Source organism: Panthera tigris, chromosome A1, assembly GCF_018350195.1.
Source record: "Panthera tigris isolate Pti1 chromosome A1, P.tigris_Pti1_mat1.1, whole genome shotgun sequence".
NCBI classification, from domain to species: domain Eukaryota; kingdom Metazoa; phylum Chordata; class Mammalia; order Carnivora; family Felidae; genus Panthera; species Panthera tigris.
In genome coordinates this window covers 188,912,074-188,929,530 of record NC_056660.1, presented here as the reverse complement: position 1 = coordinate 188,929,530, position 17,457 = coordinate 188,912,074, and the positions used below count along the sequence as shown (strand labels likewise).

General features: G+C 40.7%; 1 pseudogene; it reads right to left on the bottom strand.

The window, feature by feature from the left end:
• Window positions 1-8,888: 8,888 nt before the first annotated feature.
• LOC102953489 lies at window positions 8,889-16,791 on the bottom strand (annotated as a pseudogene).
• Window positions 16,792-17,457: the final 666 nt, after the last annotated feature.

Here is a 17,457-nt window from a genome sequence, read left to right as displayed (position 1 = left end):
ACTCAATTATTAATACAATCCATTTGTATGGGCACTGTGGCTACACCCCTTACCTGGTGAGTTCAGATATTGCAAGAGAAGATTCTTGCTGAAGGCCACCTGGATAATAATAGAGGCATGGACATAAGGTGTTGGGAGCACTGAAGAGGGATTCCTCACTCTATCTGAGGGTGTTGGCGGAGGTTTCACACAGGGTAGGAGGGCAGGAGGTTTGAGCTGGGCTTTGAAGGATGGCAGGAGTTTATGAGAAATGACAAGCATCTAAGTCCAATGAGGTCAGGCTGGTGTGTAAAAGCATAAGAAAGAGCAATTATAGAAACTGGGGGTGAAATTTGATGCCAGAAAAGTCAAGGGTTTCTTATGTTATGCTAAAAATAACAAGACATATTTTCAAAAGAGAAATGAAGATAATCTAAAGCATAATTTGGAACAATTGGTCTGGAATATCTCCTCATTATGTATTCATTTGCTATGCACTGTAATAGAGCTGGTCCTTATAAGTGCATTTGGAATTCAAATGACTCTCACATATACCTTCAACAAGGTTTGGCCTATACTTTAGAGGAAGCTATTGAAAAACATCCATAAGCTTTCATTCTGGTTGTAATATTTCTGTGGCATGGGAAAGACATTAAAAAGGAGACTTTCACACATCACATTTGGCAAGGCAGATGTTAATTAGAAACAAAAGCAATTTGTGTTTAATTTAATGGTAGTGGGAGATTCATTATACTGTTCTTTGGTCGGACACAGTGTAATGAAGGTAGATTTCTATGCTGTTTTTCTCTCTCTTTCTGTTCTCTTTGTCTTTCACAGCCATGGTTTAATATATTTCCTGGGGATTCAGACTCACTTCATTTTTTTTCCCATTTGATTTTTTTTTAATATCATCACTATTACATTTGAAATTTAATTCTTTTCTGCTTCTAAGCTTTCATTTGCTTGTTTTTGCATCCTGTAACTACACATTTCTAATTTTCTTTATGGTGGGCAAAGTCAAATTGTGGGTTATTCAGGGAATGGCAACCTGATTATCAGGTAATGTGACTCTTATTTGTTTATTTATTTATTTTATTTTATTTTATTTTTTTACCTTCTTCTTTCTCTTACCAATTTTATAACCTTTTCCTGCTCACCAACATATTTATTAATAATCACCCAGGGATGAAGGAGGAAAAAAAAACTCAAGCAATTAAAATTTAGTGATTTTTAAGCGAATTTGATAAAAGGTTCATTGGGAAGAATTTGAAACTTCTGGCTAGAAGCAAGAACTTTGATTATCAGTAGAGCTGGGATTCTTTTCTGAAGTCTTAGCAAACTATAAGAAAATATATTCTTTTTAATTTTTTTAATGTTTATTTATTTTTGAGAGAGAGAAACAGATTGTGAGCAGGAGAGGGGCAGGGAGAGAAGGAGACACAGAATCTGAAGCAGGCTCGAGGCTCTCAGCTGTCAGCACAGAGCCCAACATGGGGCTCGAACTCACGAACCACGAGATCATGACCTGATCCGAAGTCCAACACCTAACCGACTGAGCCACCCAGGCACCCCCAAAACACTTTCTATTTTTTTTTTTTAACGTTTACTTATTTTTGGGACAGTGAGAGACAGAGCATGAACGGGGGAGGGGCAGAGAGAGAGGGAGACACAGAATCGGAAGCAGGCTCCAGGCTCTGAGCCATCAGCCCAGAGCCCGACGCAGGGCTCGAACCCACAGACCGCGAGATCGTGACCTGAGCTGAAGTCGGATGCTTAACCGACTGGGCCACCCAGGCGCCCCCCCCCAAAACACTTTCTAAAGATGGGTCATAATCTTGTGGTTTGTGGGTCTGAGCCCTGTGTTGGGCTCTGTGCTGACAGCTCAGAACCTGGAGCCTGCCTCAGATGCTGTGTCTCCCTCTCTCTCACTCTCTGTCCCTCCTCTGCTCATGATCTGTCTCTCTCTCTCTCTCAAAAATAAACATTAAAAAAATTATTTAAATAAATACATAAAAAGATGGGTTTAAAGGAGACCTTTAGACTACTCCTTCATGAGATATCTTACTTCTTATTTGGGAAAGCAGAACAGAACCACCACTCTACTTATTGAAAGATGGAGACAGGTAGTATGGCTTTCAGGCCCATGGATGTGTGTTCTAGTCCTCACTTTGCCATTCACTATCTATATGACAACAGAAGCACTATAAATAATAGGAATATACTGATGGCTTATGGTGCTATTGTTATATGCCAGGCATTTTACTTATGATGCTTTGTTCTTGAAAAACTTTATGAAATGGGAAAAAAACTGAGTCAGAGAGAGCTTATGTAGTTTGCTCTAGGTTACTTGGTTGGTAACTGGCAGGATTCTAACTCCAGAGCCTTTGTTCTTCATCACCACTTTCTACTTTCTTCCAATCCTCAATTGCCTGGCCTCTCTAGGCCTCAGTTTGTTTTTACAAAAGGGAAACTACTAACTCTGATACTCCTTCCTAGCAGAGAGAATCAAATGAGAGTGTGAAAGGAAAAATGTTTTGAAGAATGTAAAGTAGGAGAAAAATACCAACAATTATGAAGATAAACAAGCTGAAAGAGAGAAAGAGAGGGAAGGCTCCCTGGAGTGAGAATTAGAGCTTGACCTTCAGTAAAAGGGCTGCCGTCATTGTGCTGACAGCCCAAACCAGGGACCTGGGTCCCTTCCTCCAGAGCTGTCAGAATGGCAGGGGAAGGGGACAGACGCTGGGCCTGGGCATCCAGGCGTGAGTGGTACCAGAGTCTCTGGGCAGATTCACTCAGAGTCTGACCTTTTGAATGTAAAACACTTGTCAGGTTGCCAAGTGCCAACTAGCCACAGGGTGGATTCAGCCGGGAGAATAATATTCCTGTGACTTTTCCAGGGATGCTCTCTTTTTAACTGGACCCTATGACCACAGGGTCTCTTTTGAAGAGAAATGGCTCTACTGAGCTCAGGGAATACCTGGAAACTGGGATCTCTCTAGTATCTGGTTGGCACTTCTCAAGTTTTAAAACCCATGCCTCCATTTTAGAAATGTGATGCATTCTATAATTTGTATTATAAAAATAGCTGTATATATTTCATTTTCTAACTATAAAATTATGTCATTTATTTGAGTGTTTTCAAATTATATGCCCCCCCCCCCACCATGTCTGGTAAGTCTCTCTGGGTGGAGTTTTGGTAGGGGTGGGGGGAATGCTTGTTCTCTTTGGGAATCATTGACATATATGGTATTTTCATAGAAATGTCTCAGCCAACCCATTTGGACAAGAGATCTGCACAGGAGAGCTCTGTGAAAAGCAAAAACATGGACTATTCTATAGACTTGGTGGAAAAGCTTTCCTTGAGGAATCAAACTACAGAGGGCTAGGATGACAGGTTAGTAATTTAAGTCACTGACTACTCAGAATATGAATTCACATCCTTGTTTAAATGTTTACAGTTTGGTAGATTGTAAAATGGCTGCAAATTCTTCCCATCTCAGATTGCACTCCTCTTTGCCATGTGATTTTCTTGTCCTTCCATCAAGAGATAGAGTCTTTTTCTCTACCTCTTAAATCTGGGTTTGGCTATGTGACCTGCTTTAGTCAAAGGAACATTAAGAAATGTAATGCAGCCAGAGGCTTAAAAAACAAAAACATTGGGCTTGCCCTCTCTTGCTGCTGGATCCCTTTTGTCACTACATGAGGAAGCTCAGAACAGCCTGCTAGAAGGTGAGAAAACAGAGGGAGTAAAGACAAGGGTCCCAGGGGAGGCTCCTATACCACCTATTCTGCCAACCACCCAGCATGTGAATGAAGCCACCCTATCTTTGTTTGGGTTGCTGTAACAAAACACCAGTGACTGGGTAGCTTATAAACAATAGGTACTTCTCACAGTCTTAAAGGCTGGGAAGTCTAAGATTAAGAAGCTGACAGGTTCAATGTCTGGTGAGAGCCTGGTTAATAGATGGCTATCTTTTTGCTCTGTCCTCACATGGTGGAACGGGTAAAGGAGCTCTCTAGGGTCTTGTGATGTTGTGATTTATCATAAATATATATTTGGTGTTCCTCTATTCTCAACAGAGCTCTTAAGATCCTTGGAATTTCCCAAGTAAGGTGAACAATAAAGGTGTCTTTTTTTATCATAACAAGCCTCTTTCAACCACACCTGAGTTTATGTTAATGAAGTGACTTTTGGGGCGCCTGGGTGGCTCAGTCGGTTAAGCGTCCGACTTCAGCTCAGGTCACGATCTCGCGATCTCGCGGTCCGTGAGTTCGAGCCCCACGTCAGGCTCTGGGCTGATGGCTCAGAGCCTGGAGCCTGCTTCCGATTCTGTGTCTCCCTCTCTCTCTGCTCCTCCCCCGTTCATGCTCTGTCTCTCTCTCTGTCTCAAAAATAAATAAACGTTAAAAAAAAAATTAAAAAAAAAAAATGAAGTGACTTTTGGACCACCCTTAAGGATGTTAGTTGCCATGGGAATCAACCTTTTGATTAGAGGGTTCCAACATTCAACCACACCCCTGGAGATTGAGTTCCATTACCAAAGACCAATGATTTACTCAATCATGCCTATGTAATGAAGTCTCCGTAAAACCCCTAAAGGACAGGAGGGTTCAGAAAGCTTCCAGGTTGGTGAACAAGAAAGTTCTGGGAGGGTGGTTTACCCCAAACTCCATGGGAACAGAAAGTACTGTGCTCAGCTCCTTCCAAACCTCTTTATCTCTGGTTTTATCACCTGTAGTGATTATCTGGATGTTCATTTGCATCTTTAATATCCTTTATAATTAATAGCCCTTATACTGTAGGATCAGGCTAACACTGCATAAGAATTGAGTTAAATTGTAGGACATCTAATGTCTTATTTCACTTTCTTTAAAGTGTCTTTTGATGATAAACAAGTTCTCAGTTTTGTTTTTCACAGTCGATGCTTTTTATATTGTTTAGAAATCATTCCCTTGCTCAAGGTAAAAAAATACCCAGTTAATGCTTTCTATTTAAAAATACAAGTTTTGTTTTTTTATACTTATGTTTTTACATATCTGGAATTGACTTTTGGATATAGTGTGAGACAGGGATCCATTTTTTTTTCTATATAGATTGCATTTTTTATGACAGTTTTATTTATTGAACAGTTACTTCTTTCCCTACTGAAGTGATATGCCACTTCTATCGTTTATCAAAACATTACATAAATGTGTGGATTTATTTCTGAGCTCTCTATTGTACTGTCTGACTCCTATTCTATCCTATTCTATTCTATCCTGTCCTAACATAGCCCATTCCATTCCATTCCATTCCATTCCATTCCATTCCATTCCATTCCATTCCACTCTACTTGTCCATTTACCTGACCTTGCACAAATATAACTGTCTTAATTATTGTAGTTTCATAATATTCCTGATAGTTTGTAGGGCAAGACCTACAAACTGCTCTGCTCTTGTATGGATGATCCTATCCATTCTTGGTCCTTTCCTCTTCCATGTACATTTTAGAATTGGTTTATCAAGTTCCATGTAAAATCCTGTTGAGATTTTATGTTGTAATCTGTAGATAAATTTGGAGAGAATGGATATCTCCACCATACTGTCTTTCTAATCATGGGCATCTTAGATATTTCTTTTATTTGGGTCTTAATATTTTAACAAAGTCTTATAATTTCCTCTGTGATTCTTAGTTTTCCTATCTTGATGTTCTCTGTATTATGTACATGGTTATTTATTTTTAAAGATTTCATTTTTAAGTAATCTCCATATTCAACATGGGACTTGAACTTACAACCCTGAGATCAAGAGTCTCATGCTTTACTGACTGAGACAGCCAGATACCCTTGTAAATGGATTTTTTTAAAAACTACATTTTCTAATTGTTTATTGCTAAGCAAAGGTTTTTAAGGCCAACAAGCAGTGCTGAAAGATGTCCACAGCCACAGAAAAAAGATGTACACATCACCCATCTTCCAGGAGCAGCTCAGAAGTCCACTCTAATATCGTTAGAGTGCCATCAGGAGAAACAAGGTCATGAAGTCCTACTATGTCATGAAGTTCCTCCTGGCCGCCACGCCAGTCATGAAGAAGATAGAATATAGCAACACATTTGTGTTCCTTGTGGATGTCAAGGCCAATGACACCAAATCAGCATGGCTATGAAGAAGCTCATCAGGCTTAGTTAGAGGCATAATTTGACTGGCTCCTGACTATGATGCTTTGTATATTGCCAACAAAATTAAGATCTAAACAGTCCAGCTACTAAAATCTAAATTTTTTCACCATAAAAAAAATTCTGTAGCCAACTTACTTGCTAAACTTTATTTTTTTAATGTTATATATGAAAAGTTTATTTTGAGAAAGAGAGAGAGAGAGAGAGAGAGAGAGACTCGTGTGCAAGTGGGAGAGGGGCATAAAGACTGGGAGAGAGAGAATCCCTAGCAGGCTCTGCACAGTCAGCACAGAGCCTGATGTAGAGCTTGAACTCACAAACCATGAGATCATGACCTGAACCAAAGTTGGACACTTAACTGACTGAACCACCAGGCACCCCTAAACCTTCTTTTTTTTTTTTTTAATTATTTTATTTATTTATTTATTTATTTTTATTTATTTATCTATTTTATTTTAACTTGTTTTATTTTTTTAAATTTATATCCAAATTAGTTAGCATATAGTGCAACAATGATTTCAGGAGTAGATTCCTTACTGCCCCTTACCCATTTAGCCCATCCCCCCTCCCACAACCCCTCCTGTAACCCTCAGTTTGTTCTCCATATTCATGAGTCTCCTCTGTTTTGTCCCCCTCCCTGTTTTTATATTATTTTTGTTTCCCTTCCCTTATGTTCATCTGTTTTGTCTCTTAAGTTCCTCATATGAGTGAAGTCATATGATTTTTATCTTTCTCTGACTGACTAATTTCACTTAGCATAATACCCTCCAGTTCCATCCACGTAAAACCTTATTTCTAATAATTTATCTAGGGGTGCCTGGGTGGCTCAGTCGGTTAAGCGGCCGACTTCGGCTCAGGTCATGATCTCGCGGTCCACGAGTTCAAGCCCCGCGTTGGGCTCTGTGCTGACTGCTCGGAGCCTGGAGCCTGTTTCAGATTCTGTGTCTCCCTCTCTCTCTGACCCTCCCCCATTCATGCTCTGTCTCTCTCTGTCTCAAAAATAAATAAACATTAAAAAAATTTTTTTTTCTAATAATTTATCTAAAAGTATTATTTTGAGCTTTATTTATTTTTATTAATTTTTTTAATGTTTATGTATTTTGGAAAGAGGGAGAAATACAGAGTGAGACCAGGGGAGGGGCAGAGAGAGAAGGAGACACAGAATGCAAAGCATGGTCCAGGTTCTGAGCTGTCAGCACAGAGCCCGATACAGGGCTCCAGTTCACGAATCAACAGATCATGACCTGAGCGGAAGTCGGTCACTTAACCGACTGAGCCACCCAGGTGCCCTTTGAGTTTTATTTTTAAATAATCATATAATATGCAATTAACTATGGATTTATATTCTCTTCTAATTCTTAGAACTCATTTGTTTTTATCTTATCATACTGGCTTAGACCTTTACAATGTGAGTAGAAGTGGTATTAGCGGGATCCATTCCATTCTTTAAAAAGAAAGATTCTAGCATTTTCCCATTTAGAATGATTGCTCTATTTTATAGCTACTTCTGTGTCTTTTTGGTATGTCCGCATCATTCTTTGAGTTCTTCCTTACTTTCTGGAGCAAAAAGATGTTGGAGGTTTATCTTGTATTTTTCCTACCCAGCCCTGCAATCAGCCATTTCTCCTAAGAGACTTGATTTACTCACATGGAGGGTGATCTACAGAAACCAAGATCTAGGGGTACTATTATTGGTATATTATGCTTCTAGTCTTAGTGAACAGAATGGACATAAACATACATATATGTATCTATATTAAAACCATTGAATTCACACTAATACCTCCAATTCCAATCCAATACCATAAGGCTTATTTCTGCTTTCCACTTTTTAAAAAAAAATTAAAAAAAAAATTTAAGTTTTAAAAATGTTTATTTACCTATTTTTGGGAGAGGAGAGACAGAGTGTGAGTGGGGGAGGGGAAGAGAGAGAGAGAGAGGGAGACAGAATCCAAAGCAGGCTCCAGGCTCTGAGCTGTCAGCACAGAGCCTGATGTGGGACTTGAACCCATGAACTGTGGGATCATTACCTGAGCAGAGGTCGGTCGCTTAACCGACTGAGCCGCCCAGGTGCCCTTCCCCTTTTCCATATTTGTAACTTTCTTATTTCAGTGAGAACCCTGTTTTCCATTATCCTGTATGTAACCAAACTCTTGCTGTGTAGGTCGAAAACACAAGAGGTGAGGGAGTAGCAGGGAAAGAAAGGAGGAGGAAGGATAAAGGAGGAAGAGGTTTTGTTTTTTGGGTTTTTTTGGTCTTCATTTTACAGAACCATTTCTGCTTTCTCACAAACCCTGAAGACAAGACACAGAAGGATAGGGGAGCGGAGAAGTGCCCCCAAGGGAAGCAAACCAGTCCAGTCTTGGCTTTGAGGTGGGGCTGAGTGGCAGGCTAGCAGATGGAGCTGGCTGGCCCTGCCTCTTCTCTCCCAGGTGGTTCCTGGCAGCTTATTTTTTTTTTTTTAAGGCGATTTTTATAAGAGCAATTTTAGGTTCACAGAAAAATAGAGAGGAAGGTACAGAGATTTCCCATATATTACTCCTACTCTTGCACAGCCTCCTCCACTTATTAACATCTTCCACCAGAGTGGTACATTTGTTACAACTGGTAAACCTACATTGACATATCATTTCACCTAAGGTCCTTAGTTTACATTAGGATTCCCTCTTGGTGTTGGACATTCTGTGAGTCTGGACAAATGTGTAGTGACATGTATCCATCATTATAGTATCATATAGAGTAGTTTAAACTGCCCTAAAAATCTGGCAGCCTGTAAAGCTTAACTGCTTTGGTTATTTTGCTTTTGTGGGGCATGGAGATGCTGGGTATGCATTTAAATGAACCCTGTTGGGAGACCACCGTGGGAGTCTGCACACCTCCACCTACCACCGCAGGAAGTCTTCTTGGCCCTGGGGTGCCGCACATGCACAGCACCGTTTCTTGTTCAGTTTGTACGGGCAGCTATTTGTGTCAGGCACCTTGCTGAATTCTCGCATCATCTTGTTGGGCTCTATGGAGCTTGTGATAGTCATATTCCCCATAAAGTGCAATGAGTGTGGCTTGACCTCTCCAGGTTTGAGCATCTCCACTTGATTTTTGCTTTTAGGTTCATTCCAGCAAATCAGAAACAAAGAGGCCTCCATATACCCTTGAAGGAGCACCTGCTGAAGAAGCCTCCAGTGGCCCACTGCTGGGTGTGGCTGTTACAAGAGGGAGAGGCTGGGGGCACACTGGGGCAAAATCTGCTAGTTCCATGCCTGCTGGAGCCACCCAGTGTGTATGGAGTTTAGTTTGGATTCAACCTGGGGGAAATAGGTATTATCTGAGGTTCTAGCACTGCTGTTGATGCAGTGGGATGAAGGGGAGGCCACAGGGACACACTGGAGGGCTGTGCTGGGCTGTAGCGCTTTACAGTAACCCAACATGGGGTGAGGCCCAGAGGCCTGGTTGAGTTACACCCAGGCTGTCTTGGATGCTTGGCATTGGCAAGAAAAGGCCAGGGAGACTGTAGGGGAAACAGAAGCCCCAGAGGTGCTGGGGCCTTGGCATCATTAGGTTATCTTTACCTTTCTGCATGGAGGTCTGGCCAAGGCTGGCTCTTCCCCGAAGTGGGGAATTCCTGCTCTTGTTTGTGCTGGTAGACAGATTGCTGTTTGCTGAGGGGTGAGGGGTGGTCTCCTTCCTCTCTAGGCAGGATAGGGGGCTGGTAGGCATGATAGTTTTGCTGCTTGTGTTCTGCCTTGTCTCCTGATCCTCTCAAAATCTGCCTTGCTCCTCTGAGTATTCCTAGAGGAGCAATTGTTGTGATTTGAATTGTGTGGCCTCCCTTCCCCCACAAGGCATGTAACGAAGCTCAACCCCCAATGTTATTTAGACATAAGGCCTTTAAAGAGGTGATAAAAGTTACATTAGGTCATAAGGCTGGGGCCCTAATTTAATATGACTGGTGTCCTCATATGAAGAAGAGACCCTAGAGTTACACAGGTGCAGAGGAAAGGCCATGTGTGGACATAGAGAGGAGGCCAGGAAGATACCTCTCACTTAGAAACCAACCCTCACAGCATCTTGATCTTGAACTTGGAGCCTTCAGAACTGTGAGAAAATAAATTTCTGTTGTTTAAGGCACCCGGTCTGTGGCATTTTGTTATGGTCATCCTAGTTGACTAATACAGCAATTAAAGATAGGAATGACGGGTTCACTGAAACTCAGTGCTTGGGATTGGTAGAGACCCAGTGCTGTACGTCATAGGATGGGGAGGGAGTGCTGCTGTTGGTCAGATCTGCTGAAGGCTGGGACTTCAGGGTGAGGGTGTAGACCTGCAGCTTGGATCTCTGGTATCCCAGAAGCAGATAGCTGGTTATCACTTCTTTGTACCTCTGGCCTGTCAATGAGTCCTGGATATTCTCACGGAGTAATCCATGGACACAATCAGCTCAGTCTGTGAGGTCTTTGTACTCAAGAGACTGATTCTCCATAAGGCTTTAGTTCCTCATCTTTATGACCCATATTCATCCATGGATCCTTCGTCACTTACTTTAAAGTGCTTCTCTTGCTAGGACATTGAGAATGAGAAATTTCTTGAGCAGGTTTTCACATTCCATGCACAAGTCAAAAGGAAGATGGTATATTCTGCTCACTTCTTCCTGCAGCTCCTTAAAGTTCTGTCCATCAAAGGCAGGGATCCACTGACCAATGTATAGAGAATGATTGCCAGGCTCCACATAGCCATGGCAGGTCCCTCATACTTTGGACCCTGCAAGAGTTCCAGGGAAGCATAAAGAGGGACTGTTCCAAAAGTTATCTAACTTGTTGACAAGGTGAATTAGTTGCTGAAACCAAAGTCTACAATCTTGATGTTCATGTCAGCATCCAAGAGCTAGTTTTCTTTCTTTAAGTCTCTATGGACAATAAACTTGTGGTGCTAGTTCTGTATAGCAAACACTGTTTGGCAGAATTTGACTTTGATCTCTTTTTCTTGCATACTTTCATGAGCCACTAGGTACTCATCTCCACTAGTATACTCTATGACAAGCCTGCTTGTCCCTAGTCTCCATCACTTCACATAATCTCACTATGTTGGGATGATTGAAAGCCTTCATGATTTTTACTTTTCGGGATAGTCTCTGGAGGGTGGAGGAATTCTGATGATCTTATCAGTGATCTTTATGGCTACCTTTTCCTAGTCAGGATGTGTCAGGCCAAGTTCACCACGACAAAGGTACACTTGCTGATGGTCTTGAAGAGTTGGTTGTTGTCAACATGGTTCTCCTAAGCAGAGATGTTGGATTAACAGCTGGGCTTGAAAGCAAGCTTGGGAATTTAAGCTCGGGATAAGCTGGTGAGAAGCTTGGCCAGGTCACCTCAAAAAAAAAATCACTTCCAAAGACCACCTGATGAACCGATCTTTATGATGGAATCAAAACACAATGGCAGACTAAAAATGAACTAAAAACATACTAAAAAAATGCGAAAAAAAAGATGTGAGAAAAAAGAATAACTTTTAAAAAATGAAAGAAAAAAGAAGAAAAAAAGTAAAAGTAAAAAAGAAAAGTCAGAAAAATAGAAAGTGAGAAAAGATAAAGAAAATGGGAAAGTGAGGGAAAAAAAGTAACAAACAAAATATACAAAAACCCACAATGCCAAGGAGAAAACAAGCTAACTTTAGTCAAAGGTCCTTCAGGTCATTGAAAACCAGCTTCCTGAACTAGAAGCACAGCAAATCTCAGCCCAACCAGGGGCTTATATAGGTGCTTGGAATTCTACAATAATGGTTGCTGTGAGGTCACAGCAAGAAACGGACCAATCTTGGCTGGTGATCATCCACAGTGTTTTTTCTCATTTTTTTTGGTCTTACAAATCTATTTGTCTTAAAAAAGAATTGCTGAGAACTCCTAATAGCTTTTTGTTCATGTACATTATATTTATTGATATTATTAGAATTGGAAAATTGTATGATGCTTCAGTGGCTTTTTAATTTCTAGTTTGAAAAACTGTAATAATTTTTTTAGGCTAAGAGTATTTTTAAATGCCCAAATGGGTGGGGATTTTTAATTTCTCTTTTTGTTAACTTTCTTCATTCTATTCATATTTCAGTTTGTAAAATATAGCTAAAATACCATTATAAGAATGATGATTCCTCAATATCATCTATTCAGTGTTAACATTTTTCCCATATATTTTGAAATCTTTTGTTTTTCAGATTGTACACTTGAATCGGGATCCAAAACAGGTCCACATATTGTGATTGGTTGGTATGTCTCTTAAGCGTCTTATAATCAGTTTTTGCTACATCTCCTTCTTTCTCTCATAATTTATTTTGGAGGAATTCAGTTTTCTAGTGTCCTTCTGTTTGGATTTGCTGATTGTATTCCTGTGGTGTAGATTAACATGTTCCTCTGTATTTCCTGTATATTGATAGCTCAGTCTTGAGGTTTAATCAGATTTTACGTGATCTTTTTGGTGAGACTCCTTCATGGGTGCTGTGTTCTTTTATCAGGAGGTACATGGCGTCTGATGGTCTCTTTGTCATGTTAACTGGCTTCTATTCTTATTGCCTAGATCCATTATATCATGACAGGTAGCAAAATACTCTATTATCTGTTCAATTATTAGCTGGAATACTTCTACAAAGAGAAATGTCTCATCTATTGTAAATTTCTAACCCAATTACCTGTGGTCCTAGATGACAGTCTTTGATTCCTGTTCTTGAAATTTGTTGGAGGTGTTTTTAATGGTGTAATACACATACTTTCCCCCCACCCCCTCCCAGGTTTTTCTATAGGACTTCTAGGTAAAATTTCACTTCAACAAATGTTTCTGTAACAAAAAAGTATTTTGAAAGGTTCTGAACAAAACCAAAGGAATAAATGGCTAAGTGAGGAATTTGGGCATCAAAAACATCTTAGATATTTGAGGTCCTAAGAATATTTGATATCTTGTCAGGGCTGAAAAAATACAAAGGCAGTTATCTACAGTGCTACCCACAGCCCTTAGCATTGTGCCCAACACGCAGTACATGTTCAATGTATTTTACCATTGTTAGTATTATATAATCTATCCATCTCATTTTATGTGTGGGAAACTGGGACTCATTCATTTGTTTGTTCATTATATTTCCGAGCCCACGTGGTCTGAGGAGGCACTATACTAGGTGCTGTGGTAAACTGCAAAATAAAGTCCCTGAGTCTGTTGTGCTTTTTTTTTGGGGTGGGAGAAACAAAAGAACAAATTAACAGGTAAGTTGAGAGATGATAATGATATGAAAGGAATAAACAGGGTGATGTGTTAGTGCTATTAGGTGGGGCACTATTTTAGGTGCGGTACTAACATTTCCTAAGAGACTACTGGACCAAGAAGGAGTTCAATAAGGAAGATCTAGGAAAAGGATTTTCCAAAGGCTCTGTGGTGGGAATCAGCTTGGCATGATTAAGTTGCAGAAAGGCCATCAGTGTGGCTGACTGTGAACAGGCAGGCAGAAGGGTGATTGAAGGTGAGTCTAGAGAGGCAGGTAGGGGCAGAGAAGAGAATCCAGTTTTTGTGGCCAATTCCACGTCTGTACATTTGGTATCTCACTCTGCATGATTCTGAGGCCCTGACATTTCTGTTTCTTCAGCAGAACATGCGCAGTTCCAAAATACAGTGTTTTAAAAATTACTTCCCTGATTCTGTCTGCCCTGCTTTGAAGTCTAGACCTGTATCTTAGGAAGGCAGTTCTTAAGGAAACGTGGCCCCTTTGCTCCAGCCTGAGTTTTCTTTCTGGCTGCTGCAGTCTGCTCGTGCCCCGGGATCTCTGGCGTGAGTTGCTGATTTGAGCAGCGTTGAAGAGCCAGCCTCAGGATGATTCCTGCTTTGCGCTCTGCCCTGACCTCTGGTGGACTCGGCCTGTTAAGACACAGATCAGGCTAGAAACTGGAAGCCTTTGCTTCCTATCCCCACCTGCTGGTATCGGGCTTGGAGTGTGCACTGCACAGTATTTTGAAGACCTCCAGGACCTGCGGAGAGGCACAATGTCAGACACTGCCATGGGGTGGCTGGGTGACTTTGACCATCCAATACCTCTTATTTTGGTACAAGAACCTTTCTTTAGAGTATGGATGGCATCAATCCTGCATGTAGCCCAAGTACAAGGAGTGGGTGCAGGACATGGCCTGACCAATGGGAGCTCACCATTCCTTTGGCCTCAGGGATTGGTCCGGAAAGAGCACATGACCGAAACTGGGCAAATCAGGTCTTCTCTAGGAGTTGGTACAGGGACCCTGGGAGAGAAGGCTCACACTCCTGGATCTAGAATTTTATAGGTCCTGTATATCCGGATTGCCAGTAGCCATTCCTTTGGCCACATGGAAGAGAGGCTGCCTGAGGATTAAATCAACACTGAGGAAGAAGGTGGGGGTCTGGAAATTCAAAGGGAGTTATCATTTCATCTCCTGCTTCTGGGTGTGCTTACAGTGAGCCAATAAATTTCCTTTTTACCCTTAAGCTAGTTTCAGTAGGGTTTTTGTCACTTGCAGCTGGAAATCTCCTAATTATTGCAATCAGTACTGGCCATTGTTATCATCAAAACAGTAGTAGGTAATCAAGGGTGAGTTTGAAGTAAATACACTGGGGCACTTTATGACCCTCACCACATTTGTTATTATATACTGTATAGTGATCAGTGTGATTTTTTAAAATGTCAGTCTCTCTATGAGCAGGATCGTATTTATTTGCTCATCACTCTAGCTCACTGGATGATAGTAAGTTCTCAATAAATATTTGTGGAATGAATAAATAGCTACATGGCAATCTTTACTGACATGAGAACCTAATTGCCATTAGCCAAAACTATTGTGGTTATCTACGGGAATGCCCTATTCATCAGCAAGTTATACTCAAGTGAAGTGTTTAGGGGCAGAGTGGGATGATGTCAGCACTTAAGTGGTTCAGCAATAAATAAATACACACACAAATAAGTAAATAAATAAAAAAGAAAAGTATATCTGTGTGTGTTAGAGAAAGAAAAGAAAGCAAACACAGCAAAATGCTAATCAGTACTGAAATTAAGTGGTGGCTACAGAGGTGTTCATACTATTCTTTCAACTTTTGAATGCTTGAAAATGATCAAAATTTAGGTTCAGAAAAGAAGAAAGATTACCATTATCTGGATGGGCACTCATGTTTGCCCTGCCTTTAAGAAACTTCCAATCTCCAAATTGTAGGACAGATATACCAGAGAAAGACCATTTGCACTACAAAAGAATTTTTCACTTTTCAGGGGGAAAAATCCTCAAGTCTTCAAATAATACCAGTTATAATGGTCCAGGGAAGGCACTGAGTTCAGCTGTAGGGGAAACTGGAATTAGCCCTATAGAGCAAATCTTCACCTCCTTCTCTTCCTTCCTTCCTCCTTCCCTCCTCCACCTTCTCTTTCCTTTCTTCCTTTTTTATTTTGCTAAAATAGAAAATATTTTGTTTTTATTAGATTCTAAAGTCACTGTAAAAGAAAACTGCAGACACTAAAGAAAGATATAAAGGAGACAATAACCCATCACTGGATTAAGGTATTATGATTTCTCTATTGCATGACCTAGTGTAAAAACTTAGCCACACATATTAATTTATTTATGAAGCAGGAAAAAATAGACCTACAACATTATTTGTCATGGTGATGGCATCATCACCACCATCATCACCATCATTGTCATCATCATCATCACTGGAGGCTTGCGTCAGGCACTGTGCTAAATGCTTTACTTACTTTAATTCTCACAACTACTGTATGAATCAGAGGAAAGCATGGGGCGGGGGGGGGGGGTGGGGGGGGTGGGGGAGGAGGTTAACTTGCCAAAGGCTGAGTGGAGCTTTAAACCTGCCTGGCTGACTCCAGAGCCTGTGCTCTTAATCATGCACCATTGTTTGTATCCAGTTCTCTAACTTTGCGTGCTTTAGTTATTTCTCAGTCTTAACATTTTATAAACAATGCTTCCAGGAATATCTCAGGGTAAACATTTTTATGAGTCCTCAAAAATCTCAGCCCTTAGGACCCCTGGACTGTATTTCTTTCTGAAATATTAACGAGGCAGATATTCTTATTGAGTAAACAGGAAAATACACTCAACAATGAGTCTTCCTATAAAGTGTGCCACCAAGAGTTGGAAGGGAGTCTTCTGGTTGATCTACTCTGGGCTAGAATCTTCTCTAATAATTACTTGGTGACAGAGGTAATTACAATAGTAATAACCCTTCCCCCTCCCCACACCCCCCCCCCAACACCTCGCTATGTCACACTGGACCATGCCTTTTTCCTTTGTGATTTGCTTATTCTTTAAAATAATCCTGTGAGGTAGGTGTTAACTGCCTATGTTCAGATGATAGCAAATATCCTGTGGCATCCCTGACAGATGAACACAGCTTTTACTTAACACATGCCTATGAAATGGGAACTCTGTTTTGCAAAGCACTTTGGACCACTTGTGGACTGCTCTAATTGCTGACGTATTATTTTATGTAAGAATTCACTTAAAATCCCTTACAGAATTCACCACAGGATTCACTAGATCTCTTTTCACACAATATAGCTTGCACTTGAAAAAGAAAAAAATAACAGTGAACGTAGCTGCCATTATTGAACATGTGCAAGGGGCCAGCATGTGTTCTTAGTGCAGTTCTCACCCGCATTACCTCATTTGTGCATTACAACCTCAGGAGTGGTTGTGGGGGGGAGGGGAGGAGGGGGGGGCCTGTTATTTTCTCCATTTTATATATGAGGTGGTTGAGGCCTGTAGGTATTAAGTACCAAGGCCAAGACAGTCCCTTCCCACCTGCATGCATTTGTCTGTGGCTTTAGAACCTGACCTCCCTAGAAAGTTTCCTGAGGGTGGGAGAGTGAAGCTGGTCAGTGGGGTCACCATAGAAAATGTCAATTTAGAAAGACAGAAAGCAGCTGACCAAGCTCCTTCCCCAAACTCTTCAGTTTTCAGAGTCTTATACAGTATGTATGTGGGTTGTAACAAGGAAAATTTAGATGAAAGTCTAGCAAACATTAATTATATCAATAAACATCTATTAATGATGTCATAGTGATTTTATATTTTGTTGAGGGGCTAAAAATAACTTATTGGTAAGATAATAAAACTTACTAATAATTATTGGGTTTCTTTTTATGTACTATGCCTGCTCGTTTAAGAAAAATATTTTATTGAGGTGAAAGTCACATATCAGAAAATTAACCATTTTAAAATGAACAGTTCAAAACTGAGGGTTGCTGGAGGGGAGGTGGGTGGGGGGATGGGATAAATGGGGAAGGGGCATTAAGGAAGACACTTATTGGGATGAGCACTGGGT